Genomic DNA, 16,206 nt, shown 5'->3' with positions numbered 1-16,206 from the left:
CTACGTCTAATCTGCACTTTCGTTGGTAAAACTTTTGTTCGTCAGGGTGTGAAAAAACCACACTCCTGATCGACAATAGTTTTACTGACAAAAAGCGCTCCCTGGTTGGGGTGGTTTTATTTTGTTAGCAGGAGAGGGGCACTGTGCCATTGTAAGGTGTGCAGTGTAGACATAGCCTTATTTCCTGCCTAAGGATCACAAACTTTTTCCTGCAGGCCTGTGTCAAAATCCAAGACCACCTTTTTGGCTCAGAGAGAGAGAAAAGAGATTCACTCTGCTTTCTCTCTGGCTGGCTCTGCTTGCTTCCTCTTCCAGTTCTAAGTATGTACAGGCAGTCCTCGGACTTACGACACAATTGGTTCCTGAAAATGGCATCATAAGTCAAAACATAACTCGGAACCGCAATCCACTCCATTGCGGGACCAAGCATCACAGTCGAAAGAAACATTGTAAGTCGAATCAGGGTGTCAATTCAGAAACGTAAGTGCTGTTCATCGTAAGCAGAACGCCATAAAGTCAAGGACTGCCTGTATTCTGAGCCCAGGTGGAAACACTCCCTCTGAGTGGCAGGGCAGGTAGCGCTTCTGTAGTTCCTTTGACATTAACTAACACCTTCCTAACAAAACAACAAACAAAACCTTCATACTTAAAATTAAGGTCATACTCAAATATTGTGGGGATGAGTTATAAATGTTGAAATACATGTGGATAACTGTCTCTTATTCTAGTTACTTTCCTGTTCATTCACTGTTGGACAAAAGACAAGCTTAAGACAGTAAGAACCCTGAGCCAGGGACACTTTTGGGTGTGAAATGCTACACTTATGTTAAAAGAAAAGGAGTACTTATGGCACCTTAGAGACTAACCAATTTATTTGAGCATAAGCTTTCGTGAGCTACAGCTCACTTCATCGGATGCATAAAGTGGAAAATGCAGTGAGGATGTTTTATACACACAGACCATGAAAAAATGGGTGTTTATCACTTCAAAAGGTTTTCTCTCCCCCCACCCTACTCTCCTGCTGGTAATAGCTTATCTAAAGTGATCACTCTCCTTACAATGTGTATGATAATCAAGGTGGGCCATTTCCAGCACAAATCCAGGGTTTAACAAGAACGTCTGAGGAACAAGGGGGGGTAGGAAAAAACAAGGGGAAATAGGTTACCTTGCATAATGACTTAACCACTCCCAGTCTCCATTCAAGCCTAAGTTAATTGTATCCAATTTGCAAATGAATTCCAATTCAGCAGTCTCTCACTGGAGTCTGGTTTTGAAGTTTTTCTGTTGTAATATCGCAACTTTCATGTCTATAATCGCGTTACCAGAGAGATTGAAGTGTTCTCCGACTGGTTTATGAATGTTATAATTCTTGACATCTGATTTGTGTCCATTTATTCTTTTACGTAGAGACTGTCCAGTTTGACCAATGTACATGGCAGAGGGGCATTGAAACCTACACTTATGTTGCTATAGTCCCTTTGATTTTCAACATGGTACCTATTTGGGGACAATCTGGTGGGGGATAATGGAATTTTGGATAACTGATATTCTTCTAATCAAGGCTAAATTGCATTAATATTGGAAAATTTGTTGTCTAGACATGAGGAATATCAGCCAAACTGTAAGATAGACCAAATAAGTGATAAAAGTTGGTGGTTAAAACTGGTATGTAGAGTAGATGTGTTTTATTATTATTTGACAACTTTAACAGGGTCTGTGCAGCAGGAGTTAACTATAAAGCCTCCATTCATTTCTGGGAATCTTAGATTTCATTTTTTTGGTCTGAAGTTCACAAATCCAAGCACTAGACAGTATTAATGAGACCTGATAAAAGGTACTATAGTAATGTTCAAAAGAGACTTCTCTCCTTTAACATAATTCAATGAAGGAGTTAAAAGCCAGGGTCTGGCAAGCAGGCTTTACAGATAACTTCCCATAAAGGCTGTGATCCCAAGACATTTTATGGGGTGAGACAGAGGTGCGCTGAGAGAAACTGCTGCTTCTGAGCCAGTGCACTGAAAGGAAAATTACTCCAATGAGCCTGGAGCCAAAATACTTACCTGTTCTGTCTGATCAATCGTATTTGTACTAGTGCGTGACATACCTCCCTGCACGTGTTCACGGAAAGACATGTGGGCGGAGATGTCAAATTTATATTCAAACAAACACTAAATTCCTCGGCCCGGGCTTGTTTTTCCTGCTGCTGCCTGTCGCGGGCTTGGCCCCGGCAACCACGCGGCCCCCTGGCTGAAATCCCAAATCGCGGCGATTGAAAGCGCTTTAAATCTCCCCGACGAGCGGACTTCTCGCTACGGTGCCTTAGCTCCGCTTCCTGCCGCCGCGCCGCCCTGCCTTGCACGGCAGCGGAGCGGGGCGTGTCCCCTCTGCCCCGAGCGGCTGCAAACCGGCCGGCCGGGGCTGCGCGCTGGGGAGGGAGGCTGCACCTGCTGCTGCTGCTCAGGCGTGGGAGGGAGGAGGAGCTGGGGCTCTCGGGCGGGGTCAGCGGCCACCGCCGCCTCCCGCAGGCGGCACTGGGGAGACGCGGGGCTTGTTCCGAGCGCGCTGGGCGCAAGGGCACCGCAAGACCAACCCCAGCCGCTCCCAGCCGCTCCCTTCCCCCCTGCAGCCCGCTCCCACCGCCAGGCTCCGGCGCCCGCGCAGCGGGGCTCGGTGCCTGGACCCCAGTCTCCGTGGCGGGCCCGGGTGCGGCCGCTGCCGCCTGGGGGCGCTCCAGAGGCGACGGGGGGAGGGAGGGTTGGCAGGCGGGAGCAAGTTCCCCGTATCTGCTCCCCAGCCGCCCAGTCTCCCCTTCCTCTCCCAGCAGTGCCTGCCGCGCACCCTACAGAGCAGCATCCCTGGGCTGGCTGGTGTCTCCTGGGGGGCGGCTGCTAGGAGCTGGCTCTCTCCCAACCAAGCTGAAGCGAGGGGCCAGCTCTCTCCCGTCTCCACCCACCCACAGGTAAGAGCTTCTGCCTCCCAAAGCTGGAAAAACGGGAGAAGCAATCTGGAACCTGGCCTGCTCCTCCTGGTGGGGACACCAGTGTCTCTTCCCAGCTGTGGCTGAGCTGCAGCCACTCCCCTCCTCTCTGCCCTTAAATAAGGAACTAAAGGCCAGGCAGTGGCTTCCTGCTCACGCAAGGGTTGGGGTGAGGAGAAGCTGCCGTGATGGGGGAAGGAGGGGTGAGCTAACTAACGAACTAACTTACTTGTTCTGTTCTGCAAGGTGACTCACAACAGCACAGGTTCAATAATTTCTGTAGCAGAGGTGTTTAATTTACAACTAAAAGGATTCTGCCCCTCCTACCTCTGTGTTTTAGCCCTGCACACTCAAGGTGGGTTCTTTCCCTCTTGCACAATCAGCAACAATAAGGTTCTGTTGGCCAGATTCTGCTGTTAGCTGGTGTCTGTGCTGCCCGTTGTCTGTAGTGGGTTTGCACAGATGTAAGTGACTGGAAGAGCAGGGGTGGCCAAACTGTGCCTTGTGAGCCACATGCGAGCCATTGAAGTGTGGCTTGTAGAGCTCCCCAGTGACCCCCCATTCTCCACCTACTAGACTGATGGTGTGGGAGCTCAGGACCTCTGCCTGGTCATGACGTAGGGGCTTCTGCCCAGTGCGGAGGAGGGTCACAGGGCTTCAGTACTGCTGGGCGCACGTGCCAGGAGTGGGGGTGAAGCCCCAAATCCCATCAGGCGCTACCCGGGGGACTGAAGCCCTGAGCCCCAGCAGGCGCTTCCCATGGGGCTGAATCCCCAAGCTCTGGCAGGTGTGCCCCAGCTCTGGAACTTCTGAAGATTGTCATGTGGTTCAGAGGGTCAGTAAGTTTGGCCCCTGCAATAGAGAGACAAGGTACGTGAGGAAATATCTTTTATTGGACCAACTTCTGTTGGTGAAAGAGACAAGCTTTTGAGCTTACACGAGCTCTTCTGCAGGTCTGGTTGGGATTGTCTCTCTCCCCAACAGAAGTTGGTTCAATAAAAGATATTGCCTTCACCCCCCCCCCCACCTTGTCTCTCTGGTATCCTGGGGCTACAACACCACAGCATGTGACAATGGAAGCCAAAAAGCACTTCTGAGGGATATGTAAGTGGACTGTTGCCCCCTTACTAACATTCAGTGGGGGTGTTTTAGTTGCTAGCTCCCAGTACTAAAAGGGGGGTTGATGGGAAATCAGGACCCTGAGACTGACAGTCCCCAGGAACAATGGGGAGAGGCCAATACTCCGGTCAGCCTGAATGACAGGACCGGCAGGCTAATCAGGGAGTCAGGAGGCCAGAGACGTCCTGTCCTCATGTGAGCTGGAATTGTCTGGGTCAGACAGATTCGGGCTGAGCTAAGGAGAAAGCCAGGGCCCAAGCTAAGCTGGGGAGCAGAGCTGCAGCCCCAAAGCCAGAGGCACAACCCAGAGAGAGCAGACTTGCCCTGGGAAGAAAGCTGCAGCAACCAGAGCTAGAGGGGCCAGAAAAGCAGCCCACGAAGCAGGTCAGTGCTGGGAGCAGAGTCACAGAAGCAGCCTGCAGAGCAGACCTGTTCTGGGAGCAGAGCTGCAGCAACCAGAGGCAGAGGGGCCAAAGAAGCAGCCCAGGGAGCTGGAGGCAGAGCAGCAGCAGTTGTGCTGAGACAGAGTGGTGGGGCTGGAGCAGTCCGGAGCTGGGTGCAGTGAGCAGCTGGGGAGAGTGAGGGGGACCCTGAGCAGCGGGCCCAGCACAGAGAGACACCTCAGCCAAGAGGCTCTGCAGGCCAGGCTTGGATCGTAACCCCGACAGGGCAGGGGCGACACTGGGCAGAAGGGTCCTACCACTTAGAGCCTGAGAGCGTGTGGCCACCACCAGAGCAAGTGTCCAACCCACAGCATCCCTGCAGCACAGCCAGGGCCGGAGAAGGAGGCCTGGGGCTTACAAGGAACAGACTGTGAACTGCCCTGACATTCCAGAGACACTGTTTGTGATGTCCCTGTCACAGAGCGGGTTGATGTGTTTCCTTTAACCTTTCCCATTTTCCCTTATTCTTTTTAAAATTAATTGTTGATTAAATAACTTGCATATGTAATGGTCAGTGGGTCAGAGAAGTGCTCACTGCAGAGAGAGTACCCCGGAGTGGGGACACCCTAGCCCCTGTCCTAGGTGACCACAGCAGGGTTGAGGGTCGAGTCCCCCAGGAATCCTGGGCCCAGCCTTGTTGGAGTTACGAGGACTCTGCCAGACAGGAGAGTGGAAGGGGAGCCCTCAAGGGCAGGGAGGCCATTGGGTAAAGGAATTGGGAGCGAGGACTCAGATCCTTTCGCTAGCCCACTTCACCGGGGTAGTGCAGAAGCCAGGAAAGTTCCCCACGATAGCGGGACTATTCCCCCGCTTACAGATAGAGGCAGAATCCAGCATGGCTCTGCTGGTATAAAAAGCATTAAAAACTAATGTATGTGATTGCAGTCAATAAACAAAACTGAACAAACACAGGATCAGACTTAGGTAAGAGAATGCACTTTTGACAGAGTTTGTGTAGACCCCACACCACATATGTTTTGGGCAACCTATTATAGTCATACACTCACAAAAGAAGGAATTTTCAGTGCAGGTAAGGGTGTAAAAGTGGAAATGTCTCCCTGCTCTTGGAGAGGAGAACAAACAGGAATCCCACTCTCCCTTCTTGAGCACTGCTCTATTCTATCTTTAACACAGACATGGAGGGATGGAAAATAATTTTTTTTCATGCAGTTCCCTAAAATTTTTTTCCCCAAAGGTCCCAGATGATAAAATTGCAATCCTTTCTTAAATAGACCAATCTGTCAAAGTGTTAAATATTTTATTTTATTATAAAGTGTGTGTGTATGTAAAATTATATTTTAAAACCGCAAAGACAAATTACAGAAAATAAAATTGCAAGTCATTAAGTGCATTGTATACACTCTGCAAAGTCTGTTAAAACTACTCCTATTCAAAGATATTAAATAATGAATATTATCTGCTTCAAAGCAGTGAGAAAATCTTTCATCTTTCCAACAGCCTTACAGTGTGGACTCTCCCACCTTCTGACTGCACACACATTAAGTACCATTTGGGAAGGGTCTGTTTGGACAGAACTTCCCATAGCTATAACCCAATGCTCTCTTGGTTAGAGGTGAGAGAGTTACAGGAGAGGTAATTTTTGATCCACTTCACTTTGATCCCTATTTAATCCACTTTATTTGTTAAGCGTATGCCTTAGTTTTAGGTTGTCAAGGTGGGAAGTTATATAGAGGCCTAACCATTACTTTTTTGGGTACAAAATACATTTTTCATCTTAATGAGTTAACATGCAACAGTTTTCTTCCTGTTCCTTAAAACAGGACTAATTTTAGGTAGTTTTAAATTTACATCTCTGCTCACAGACCACTTATGAGCTTCCTTTAAAGAATGGTATTAATATGCAAAATAATTGTTCAGCTTGTTCTCTATTTAATATTCATAGGTGGATGGGAATATACAGTTATTAATTTAATATATAGGAGCACCTAGTACTTCCAGCATGAATTTATTTCACAAATCAGGGGAGCTATGAGGGCTTTGCCACATTGACAAAAGTTCTTACACATAAATTCTATAGCAGTTACTACTATGAAAAAACAGAATTCAGGTTGAAATGTCCATTCCAGAGAAGAGATCTTTCTTCATTCACTCAAACTTCTAAAGATATCCCTCTGTGGCTAAATCTGTATGTGTTTGTTATGAAATCTAAGGAATTTTTGTTCTGTTTTTGAAAGCTGAATAAAGAGCAGTCTAGATTTAGGGGTTTAGAGGGGGACCAGGAATGGAGGAACCTGCATTTGAGAGTTACAGGAGGAAGATGGAGAAAGGACTGGGAAAGAAGCACACTGGAAGGAGTATTTCTGGGGGATCTGGCCAGCAAGGGAGATTCTGGGGCAAAGGGGAATTAAAGTAGGGATCTAGATTCTCTAATTTAGCTTGAATCGTGTTCTTAATGGTAGTAGAAGTAGTAAACCCTAAGTCCCTGCGGTGGGAAACTTTCTTTCCTCCATGCAGCGCAGAAGTTGAGTGGGCCGGCTTGGAGAGGTTTATGTGGTATATTTTGAGGGCTGGGGTAAACTAGCTGCAGGAATTCATAAGAATGGCTTCATTGTTGCACATCATTTGCATTGAACGCTGGTGTGATGATGAAAGTAACACCTGATGGGGAGAGAGTTCAGAAAACTGATGCTGGTTTACTGGGACCACAATGGGGAATGGTAGGGAACAGGCATTCTGGTGTTTAAGGGTTCATTTGAAAAATCTGTCATGCTCTTTACATGTAAGAGCTGTAAATAAAGGCTAATCCAGAAGTGATTGGGCAATACGATGTAGAGCAATGATAAGTTTGTGTTACTTGGGCCCTGGCCAACAAAAATTGTTTTGTAGTAAAAGGCCTATATCGGGGTGGTCAACCTGAACCTGAGAAGGAGCCAGAATTTACCAATGTACATTGCCAAAGAGCACAGTAATACGTCAGCAGCCCTGCACCAGTCCCGTCCCCCTCCCCCGCACTCCCAGTACCTCCCACCCACCGGCAGCCCTGCTGATCAGCACCTCCCTCTCCTTCCCACACCTCCCCATCAGCTGTTTTGTGGCATGCAGGCAGCTTGGGGGAGGGGGGAGAAGCGAGGGGATGGGAAGGGGTGGATTGGGGGCAGGGCCTGTGGCAGAGCCAGGGGTTGAGCAGCGAGCACCCCGCCGGCACATTGGAAAGTTGGCGCCTGTAGCTCCAGCCCCAGAGTCGGTGCCTATACAAGGAGCCGCATATTAACTTCTGAAGAGCTGCATGTGACTGTATATAAATTAACCCTTCATTTTCTCTGCTTAGAACTAAGATTGATAAATGCAGTATTAGGATTTATACATTTTGAATGCTAATTCCGCTGGTTTCTCGTTCTGGTATCCCTGGTTTCTCACTCAAATACAAATTTTACACTTGCATGGAATTTTTTTTTTGAAATGCTGGTGCAATGTGCTTACATTTGAACATATATTAACTGTTCTTCACTCATGCATTTCCAATATAAAAAACTAGAAAACAGACAAAAGGCAGTGAACAATTCCTTGAAAGAAATACATTTTTATTTTCTTTACATCAACATTGCCTTTACATTTTAGTGTGAAATTTAATATCTGAAATGATTCAAGAATTGCTAATTGCAAACCAAAATAATTTTTTAAAAGAAATTGTGTCTCCATCATGAAGGGCTTCAGCCATTGTGCATGTCTGTTTAATTTGTCCTTTTGTGATCAATATTCCTGTGTCCATTTCTGCTAGGTTTGTGATTCTTGTTATAATTTATAAACTTAGCAGGAGTCGGGGTTGGTCAGTACTTGACTGGAAGATGACTGTGTTAAGACACATGTTGGTGAGTCTTTTATTCAGTAATGCAACACCCCCACATCCTGTCTTAGGGCACAGTATTTCAGAGATTTTTTTTGAGCGAGAAATTTTTGAAATATTCCCCTCATACTATTCATAGGAATAGTCAGAACTGGTCAGAAAATTTCCAAAAAGGTTGAAATTTTGGTGGGAAATAGAAATTATTTTCATTATTTAACCAGCTCTAGGACTAAGATTGCAAGCCAGTGTGGTTCTCAAATTTCAACTTGTCTTATGCACACTCTAAAGTTTTCTGTAGTTTCAATAGAAGTTATTCTTCAGCTTCTTAAAAAAATAGTTGTATGTATTACTGCTACAAAATTATTGCCATTTCCGGTCTACAGATGACAACATACTGAGAGTGGGTGTAGTGAGTCCTATGTGTATCTATAGGGAATAAATACACACATACACTACATAGTCTATAACATACTTTGAGAATATTAGAAATATAGAGAGTTGGGTTTGGTGATTGGGAGAACTGCACGGTGAATTACAGGCTGGTTGCAAAGGTTGCGGACCTCTCAAGACATTTAGGCAAACTTATGTGCAGTATTGGGAAGGAGCAGATGGTCGTGATACACATAGATACCAATGACACAGGGGAAGTAGGAGAGAGGTCCTAATGGCCAAATTTAGGCTGCTAGGTAAGAGATTAAAGACCAGGACCTCTATGGTGGAATTCTCTGAAATGCTTCTGGTTCCACACCCAGGCCAGTTAGATAGGTAGAATTGCAGGGTATCAATGTGTGGTAGAGATGATGGTGTACGGAGGAGTTTAGGTTTAGGACTTGGGGAACCTTTTGGAAAAAGAGAAGCCTATACAAAAAGGATGGGTTCCAGCTAAACCAAAATGGAACCAGACTGCTGACACACACAATTAAAAAGGTTGTAGAGGAGTTTTTAAACTAAGGGCTGGGGGAAAGCCGACAAGTACAGAGGAACACACATTTAGGAGCGGGACATCCTTTACGGGGGAAATTTACTAAAGGGAATACTCTGTGTCCTAGTAAAAAGGAGAGGATAGAAGTTGATCAAGTAGGAACTGAAAAGAAACAGTCAAATGAAAGAGTCCCATTCAATTGCATCACATGAAGCCAGACAACTAAATATTGACAGATGTATAGGTGCTCATATACAAATGCTAAAGTCTAAATACTAAGTGGGTGAACTTGAGTGCCTGCTATTAAATAAGGATATTGATATAATAGGCATCACAGAAACTTGATTGAACAATGATAATCAATGAGACATGGTAATATCGGGGTACAAAATATACAGAAATGATAGAATAGGTTGCTCTGGCGGGAGCGTGGCACTATATGCAAAAGAAAGCAGAGTCAAATATAGTAAAAATCTTAAAGTAAATTGTATCATAGAATCTCTATGGATAGTAATTCCAAGCTTGAATAATAAGAGCATATCAGTAGGAATAAACTACAAACCACCTGACCAGGATGGTGATGGTGATTTTGAAATGCTCAGGGAGGCGAGAGAGGCTACAAAAACAGTAAACGCAGTAATAAGGGGGGATTTCAACTACTCCCATATTGACTGGGTACGTGTCATCTCAGAACGGGATGCAGAGATAAAATTTCTAGACCCCATTAATGATTGCTTCTTGGAGCAGCTAGTGCTGGAACCCACAAGGAGAGAGGCAGTTTTTGATTGAGTCTTAAGTGGAGCACAGGATCTGGTCGAAGAGGTGAATGTAGCAGAACTGCTCAATAATAGTGACCATTATGTAATTAAATTTAACATCCTTGTAGGGGGGAAAATACCAAAGAAACTCACCTCGCTATCATTTAACTTCAAAAAGGGTAACTATTCAAAAACGAGGAAGAGTGTTAAATGGAAATTAAAAGGAACAGTCACAAGAATGAAATGCTGACAAGCTGCATGGAAGCTTTTAAAGACACCATAATAGAGGCTCAAATTAAATGTATATCCCAAATGGAAAAACAAAACAGTAAGAGGGCCAAAAAATGCCACCATGGCTAAACAGCAGGTAGTTAGAGGCAAAAAGGGTGTCATTTAAAAATTGGAAGTCAAATCCTACTGAGGAAAATGGAAAGGAACATAGTCCTGGCAAGTCAAGTATAAAAAATATAATTGGGCAGGCTAAAAAAGAATTTAAAGAGCAACTAGCAAAACACACACAAACTTAACAGCAATTTTTTAAAGTACATCAGAAGCTTAGTGGGGACACTGGATGATCAAGGTGCTAGTACAGGAGTAATCAAGGAACACAATGTGTTTCAGAGAAACTAAATGAATTCTTTGTGTTGGTCTTCACTGTAGACTCGGACGTGAGGGAAATTTGCACACCTGAGCAATTCTTTTTCAGTGACAAATCTGAGGCACTGTCCCAAATTGAGGTGTAAATAGAGGAGGTTTTGGAACAAATTGATAAACAGCAATAAGTAAGGCCCTACTTCATTTACAATATTCTGGAAATTGCGGATCCTGCAATATTAGGCTTCCACTGCAGTTTTGATTTTAATTAGCTTACTTGCCCCCCAAACCTGGAGCCCCTCGTGCACCCGAAACCCCTCATCCCTGTCCCCAGCCCAGAGCCCTGACCCCCACCTGCAGCCCTCACCCCAACCCTCTGTCCCAGCCCTGAGCCCCTCCCATACCCTAAATTCCTCATCCCCAGTTCCATTGGGTCATGGGCATCAACAATTTTCTTCAACTGGGTCCCCAGAATAAAAAGTTTGAAAACCACTGCCAAAGAGCATTGCTTTTTATTTACATTATACAGATAACACTAGCTACCTCCTGTCACATTATTCAATACCCCTATTTAACCAATTATTCAATACAGCCTATTTAACCACATTATTCAAAATTTAACCAATCATGCACTGGCACCTATGTGTCCTCCTCCCTGCTTAAATATTTCTTACATTTTATCTCTCATGCACAAATTATAACTTATTTATGACCACCTCTTTTTGTGCAGATGGACAGCATAAATTCACTGGCTTATTTTATCAAATTTACCATTTGCTGAGTCTTTTGGTATCCTCCCTAAACTTTCCAGTGCCTGGGGGTGTGTCTACTTTACAACCCTGGGTGTTATAACTCTTGTTAGGGGCATTCCTGAGGTGGGGGGTGCCTTATTAGCAGCAGAACAATTTTTTCTTACTTTTAATGGTGAAATCCCTGAGTTTCACCCAAGGCTAATCAAGGTTAGTTTAGTATGGTCGTGAATTAGGTCCCAGGCCTACTGTAGCTATTCAGCAACCAGTTCCAAACACAGGTGCTCTTCCTTCTGCTAACAGGCTTTGCCAAGATTACTTACCCAAAGCGTTTGAAGTCCACAGAGAGGAACTTAAAGAGCGTATGAAAAACTCCTGCCCCCTGACTGCCCCCAGAACTGGGCAGGAGGCTCTTTTGGGCCACCGTAGTGGGTGCCCACCCCGCCCCTAAGAACTAGAGGGACCTGCCAGGGGCGGAGGTGGGGAGTCCTGGCAGTGCTTACCTGGGGCAGCTCCCAGGAAGCATCGGGCAGGTCCCTGTGGCTCTTAGGGGTGGGGCAGCGTAGCTGGGGGGGGGGGGGTGGAGCGGCCACTCCCCCCACTGATCACATCAAAAGTGGCGCCTTAGGCGCCAACTCTGTGGGTGCTCCGGGGCTGGTGACGATGCAGAGCAGAATGCATTTTTACAAGGAGTGTTCAAGAAAACAGCAGACAAACTGAAGACACTGAGGAGAATGTTGCTAGACCAGCTCAGTGAGGCCCAAGGTTCACATAGCCCGGACCGTCATTTAGGAAAGCAGTTTGGGTATTGGATGTGAAACAAGTGAATACGTTATCAGAGCAAATGCTCCCTCTGGAGGTAATCCCTATGTTTGGCCGCAAAGCTAAAGCACAGCTTGCCCCATACACCGTTTTTTGCAAGTGAGTGTCAATTAACTTGGAGAGTTTTGGGATTCACCTGCCATTCTACAGCGTTTTCCAGAGTTAGCAGAGATAACAAGGCAATCACTATCAATCTTGCCTCATTTCTGCGGATGCCGAGAGTGCGGTGTGTACCTATCGCTTAAACCAGCCTCTTACCAAATGACTGGAGAATAGCTAATGTAATGCTATTTTAAAAAAAAGGGAGGGGGCTCCAAAAGTGATCCTGGCAATTACAGCCCAGTAGGGGTATGTCTACATTGCACTGTAAGCCCAGGGTTAGTGGGACTCGAGTCAGCTGACCCATGTTAGGGAACCCTGTTGAGTGTCTACATTGTTTTCTAACCCTGTATTAGAACTTTTCGAAACTGTTCTTGTGGTGCCATATCGGCAGAGGGAAATGTTATTCCAAGTGACTGCAGGGAAATCTGCCGTGTGTGCAGCTGAAGTATTCTAATGTATAGTGAGAAAATAGGATGTTTGTGTGAGTGGAGTGAACTAGTCAGCTGTCCATGGGGGCCTGGAAAGTGCACCCTCCCCTGCAGTATGACTGACTATCTGGAGTTGCTGCTTCCGGAAAAGTTTGCAGCTATCAGCAGCCAGGATTGGGTCAGAATCCATGAGGGAATTAACACGAGGCTGCATTGGGTCACATGTGGCTTACTCTGTTATTGCTCCAACAAACATGTCAAAATCCATAGGTTTCTTCCACCCTAGGTTGGCACTAAGGGAAAAAACTGACACTTGGAGAACTGATTTTGTGACCCGCTGACTGTATGGACTACTTCTAACTGAAATGGACTAGATTTGGAAATAAAGTACTGTTTCCCAAACACACACACTCAGTTCACTGTTCACAGGTGGCTCCATAGACCCAGGAGGAGTGATTGCAGAGTGGCAAATTTCTTATTACTGAAAGGAAAACATGACTGACCCTGACAAACATCTGTGACTTAACAGTTAAAATGACCTTTACAGCTGTTTTTGAATGTTTGAAAGTCCAAGTTGCCATTTTGAATGCCACATGCGGGGAGGAGAGGGCGAAGAAGAAGGGAGTCACGTAGGCAATGTGATGCAGTCTGAAATTAGTGGCCATGCTGCTAGCCGGGACTTATCATTATTGCATTGTTTCTTACAGCAGAAATCCTTCCCATTACTGTAATAATAAACTGTAAATTTGCCTCATACGCTTACCGGGCTTTGAGGTGGCTTCTGCCTCCACCAGGTTTGTTACAAGCTCGACTGTGTGGGGGGGATCAAACAGCCCTGCTGAGTAGGGACCAAGAATTTGCTGTTAATCCTGGTCTACAGCCTGCTCTGGGACTTGTTCCATAAAACTGTCACTTCATGCTCCTCACTGGGAGCCTGCTGCTGGCTCCCATCAGACCCCATGCTGATGGAGGTCATTGGCCACTATCCTAGCTGACCAGGTCATTATGAAGCACAGTTGCCTCCATGCTGGGCACAGTCGTCATAAAATGGACATGTTGTTGGTGAGTTACCCGAGTTGCAGTTCTTGTCCCTCGTCTTCCAGTACTTGTTCTTCAGCCTCTTAATACATTCCCTGCACTGATCATCAGTCTGGAAAATCTGAAGAGCTGTCATCTTTTTAGCTATCTGCTGGTACACGTGGTCATTCCTGGTGCTTTTGCTGAAGTCCACAGTTTTACTGACCTTGCACCAGAGATTGTCCAAAATTTGGCTGTGCTCCCATGATCATGAAGCAGTGCACTTTGGAAAAGGTTCTTTCAGTTCAATCTCCATTGCAAACCCAGGAGGCTCTCCAGTAGTGTGGTTGCAGATCAGTGATTGGAAGAGAATAGGTTAATGACCTGAGCTGCTGCCATACGCCAAGGAGGGAGTAGTTTCTGGTTTCAACAGAGTGGATTGGAGCTTGTTGGGATAGAGAGAACTAAGGAAGTTGTCCCGTGGAATTGTGGGTTACTTCTGGCAAACTACTGGACATGGGCAAGTGGGGCTATGTGTACACTGCAAAGCCATAGGGCTCAAACAATGGATCCTGGCTTGACTTGAGCTCGAACCCTGTTGCCTTGCAGGGTCCTGGGACCCTGGGTCTGAGCCCTGGGTTAGCGCAATTGCAGTGTAGACGCAAGGTAGGTTAGGCTTGACCCCGAGCACTAGTATGGGCTTATGTTGCAGTGTAGACTACCATAGGCCTAACTTGAGGACCAGGCAAATTGGTTGAAACTATTGTAAAAAACGGAATAATCAGACACATAGATGAACACGATATATTGGGGAAGCATCAACATGACTTTTGTAAAGGGAAATCATGCCTCACCAATCTGTTAGCCCTCTTTGAGGGTGTCACAAGCATGTGGACAAGTGTGACCAGTTGATATAGTGTACTTGGACTTTCAGAAAGCTTTTGACAAGGTCCCACACCAAAGACTCTCAAGCAAAGTAAGCAGTCATGGGATAAGAGGGAAGGTTCTTTCATGGATCAGTAACTGATTTAAAGCTAGGAAACGAAAGGCTAGGAATAAATGGTCAGTTTTCACAATGGAAAGTGGTTATCCATAAGGATCTGTGTTGGGATCTGTGCTATTCAACATATTCATAGATGATCTGGAAAGGGAAGTAAACAGTGAAGTGGCAAAGTTTGCAGATGATACAAAATTACTCAAGTTAGTTAAGTCCAAAGCAGACTGTGAAGAGTTATAAAGGGATCTCATAAACTGGGTGATTGGGCAACAAAATGGCCAATGAAATTCAGTGTTGATAAGTGCAAAGTAATGCATGTTGGAAAACATAATCCAAACTATACTAAACTAAAATGCTGGGATCTAAATGAGCTGTTACTACTAAAGAAAGTGATCTCGGAATCAACATGAATAGTTCTCTGAAAATAAATGCTGAATGTGCAGCAGTAGTAAAAAAGCTGACAGTATTAGAAACCATTAGGAAAGGGATAATTAAGACAGAAAATACAATGCCACTATACGAATCCATGGTATGGCCACACCTTGAATGCTGCATCTAGTTCTAGTCGCCGCATCTCAGAAAAGGTACAGAGAAGAACAATAAAAATGATTAAGGGTATGGAACAGCTTCCTTTTGAGGAGAGATTAAAAAAACGGATTCTGTTTATCTTAGAAATGAGTCAACTAAGAGGGGAAACGATAGAAATCTATAAAATCATGAATGGAGTGGAGAAAGTGAAGTGTTATTTACCCCTTCATATAACACAAGAACCAGGGTCTCCCAATGAAATTAATAGGCAGCAGGTTTAAAACAAACAAAAGGAAGTATTTCTTCACACAATGCACAGAAAACCTGTGGAACTCGATGTGATGCTGGCAAACCAGATGCCGGTGCTTGCCAAGACTGCAGGCGTTAGCTAAGAACTAACAGACTCATAGCTGGAGACTGGATCAGTTTACCTGTGTGTTAGTTTTGCTCAAAATTAGTCTTATAAGAATGTATTTAGTGTTTAGACTCTCTGAAATGCTTGTAAGGTGCTGCTTGCATAAATCTAACTTTTAATGGCTGTATTCCATGCTACAAAAAATACGTAAGTTTTGCTTTAAAACTTTGAAAATGTTTGTTCTGAACCCAGGTATGGGAATCATGTCTTCCCCCCCGCAGCCATCCAGAAGGACTGTCAAAATAAAGATGAGCCATCAAGGAACATCGTAATACAAAGGATTGGTTAATGACCCTATCACACCTGGGAAAAGCTATGTGCAAGGAAGCTTATCCTATGGACTTGAAAACTGAATGAAGGAAATAAAATCACAGGAAATTTGTCCATCTCTCTCTTTGCTGTTTGAACTCTGAGAGGGCCAGAGACTGAGGCAGGTATCCCAAGACACTTTGAATTGACAGATCTCTACAACTCTGTCACTCTAGTGATTTAGATAACTCATTTGTGTGTATATATTTGCTTGCTTTAAC

The 16,206-nt window shown here is 45.2% G+C and overlaps 1 protein-coding gene across 1 annotated transcript in view; it reads left to right on the top strand.

The window, feature by feature from the left end:
* Positions 1–2,522: 2,522 nt before the first annotated feature.
* The window catches only part of LOC102945219 (interleukin-1 receptor-like 2), a 47,163-nt gene continuing 33,479 nt past the window's right edge, over positions 2,523–16,206 (top strand). The window contains exons 1-2 of the mRNA XM_043536762.1: positions 2,523–2,959; positions 15,869–16,106. The gene's annotated coding sequence lies outside the window, so the exon portion shown is untranslated. The remainder of the gene's footprint in view (positions 2,960–15,868; positions 16,107–16,206) is intronic.

The sequence above is a fragment of the Chelonia mydas genome, chromosome 1 (assembly GCF_015237465.2).
Source record: "Chelonia mydas isolate rCheMyd1 chromosome 1, rCheMyd1.pri.v2, whole genome shotgun sequence".
Lineage (NCBI taxonomy): Eukaryota > Metazoa > Chordata > Testudines > Cheloniidae > Chelonia > Chelonia mydas.
Note: the sequence above shows the minus strand (reverse complement) of the source record. Positions and strands in the feature narration are given on the sequence as shown.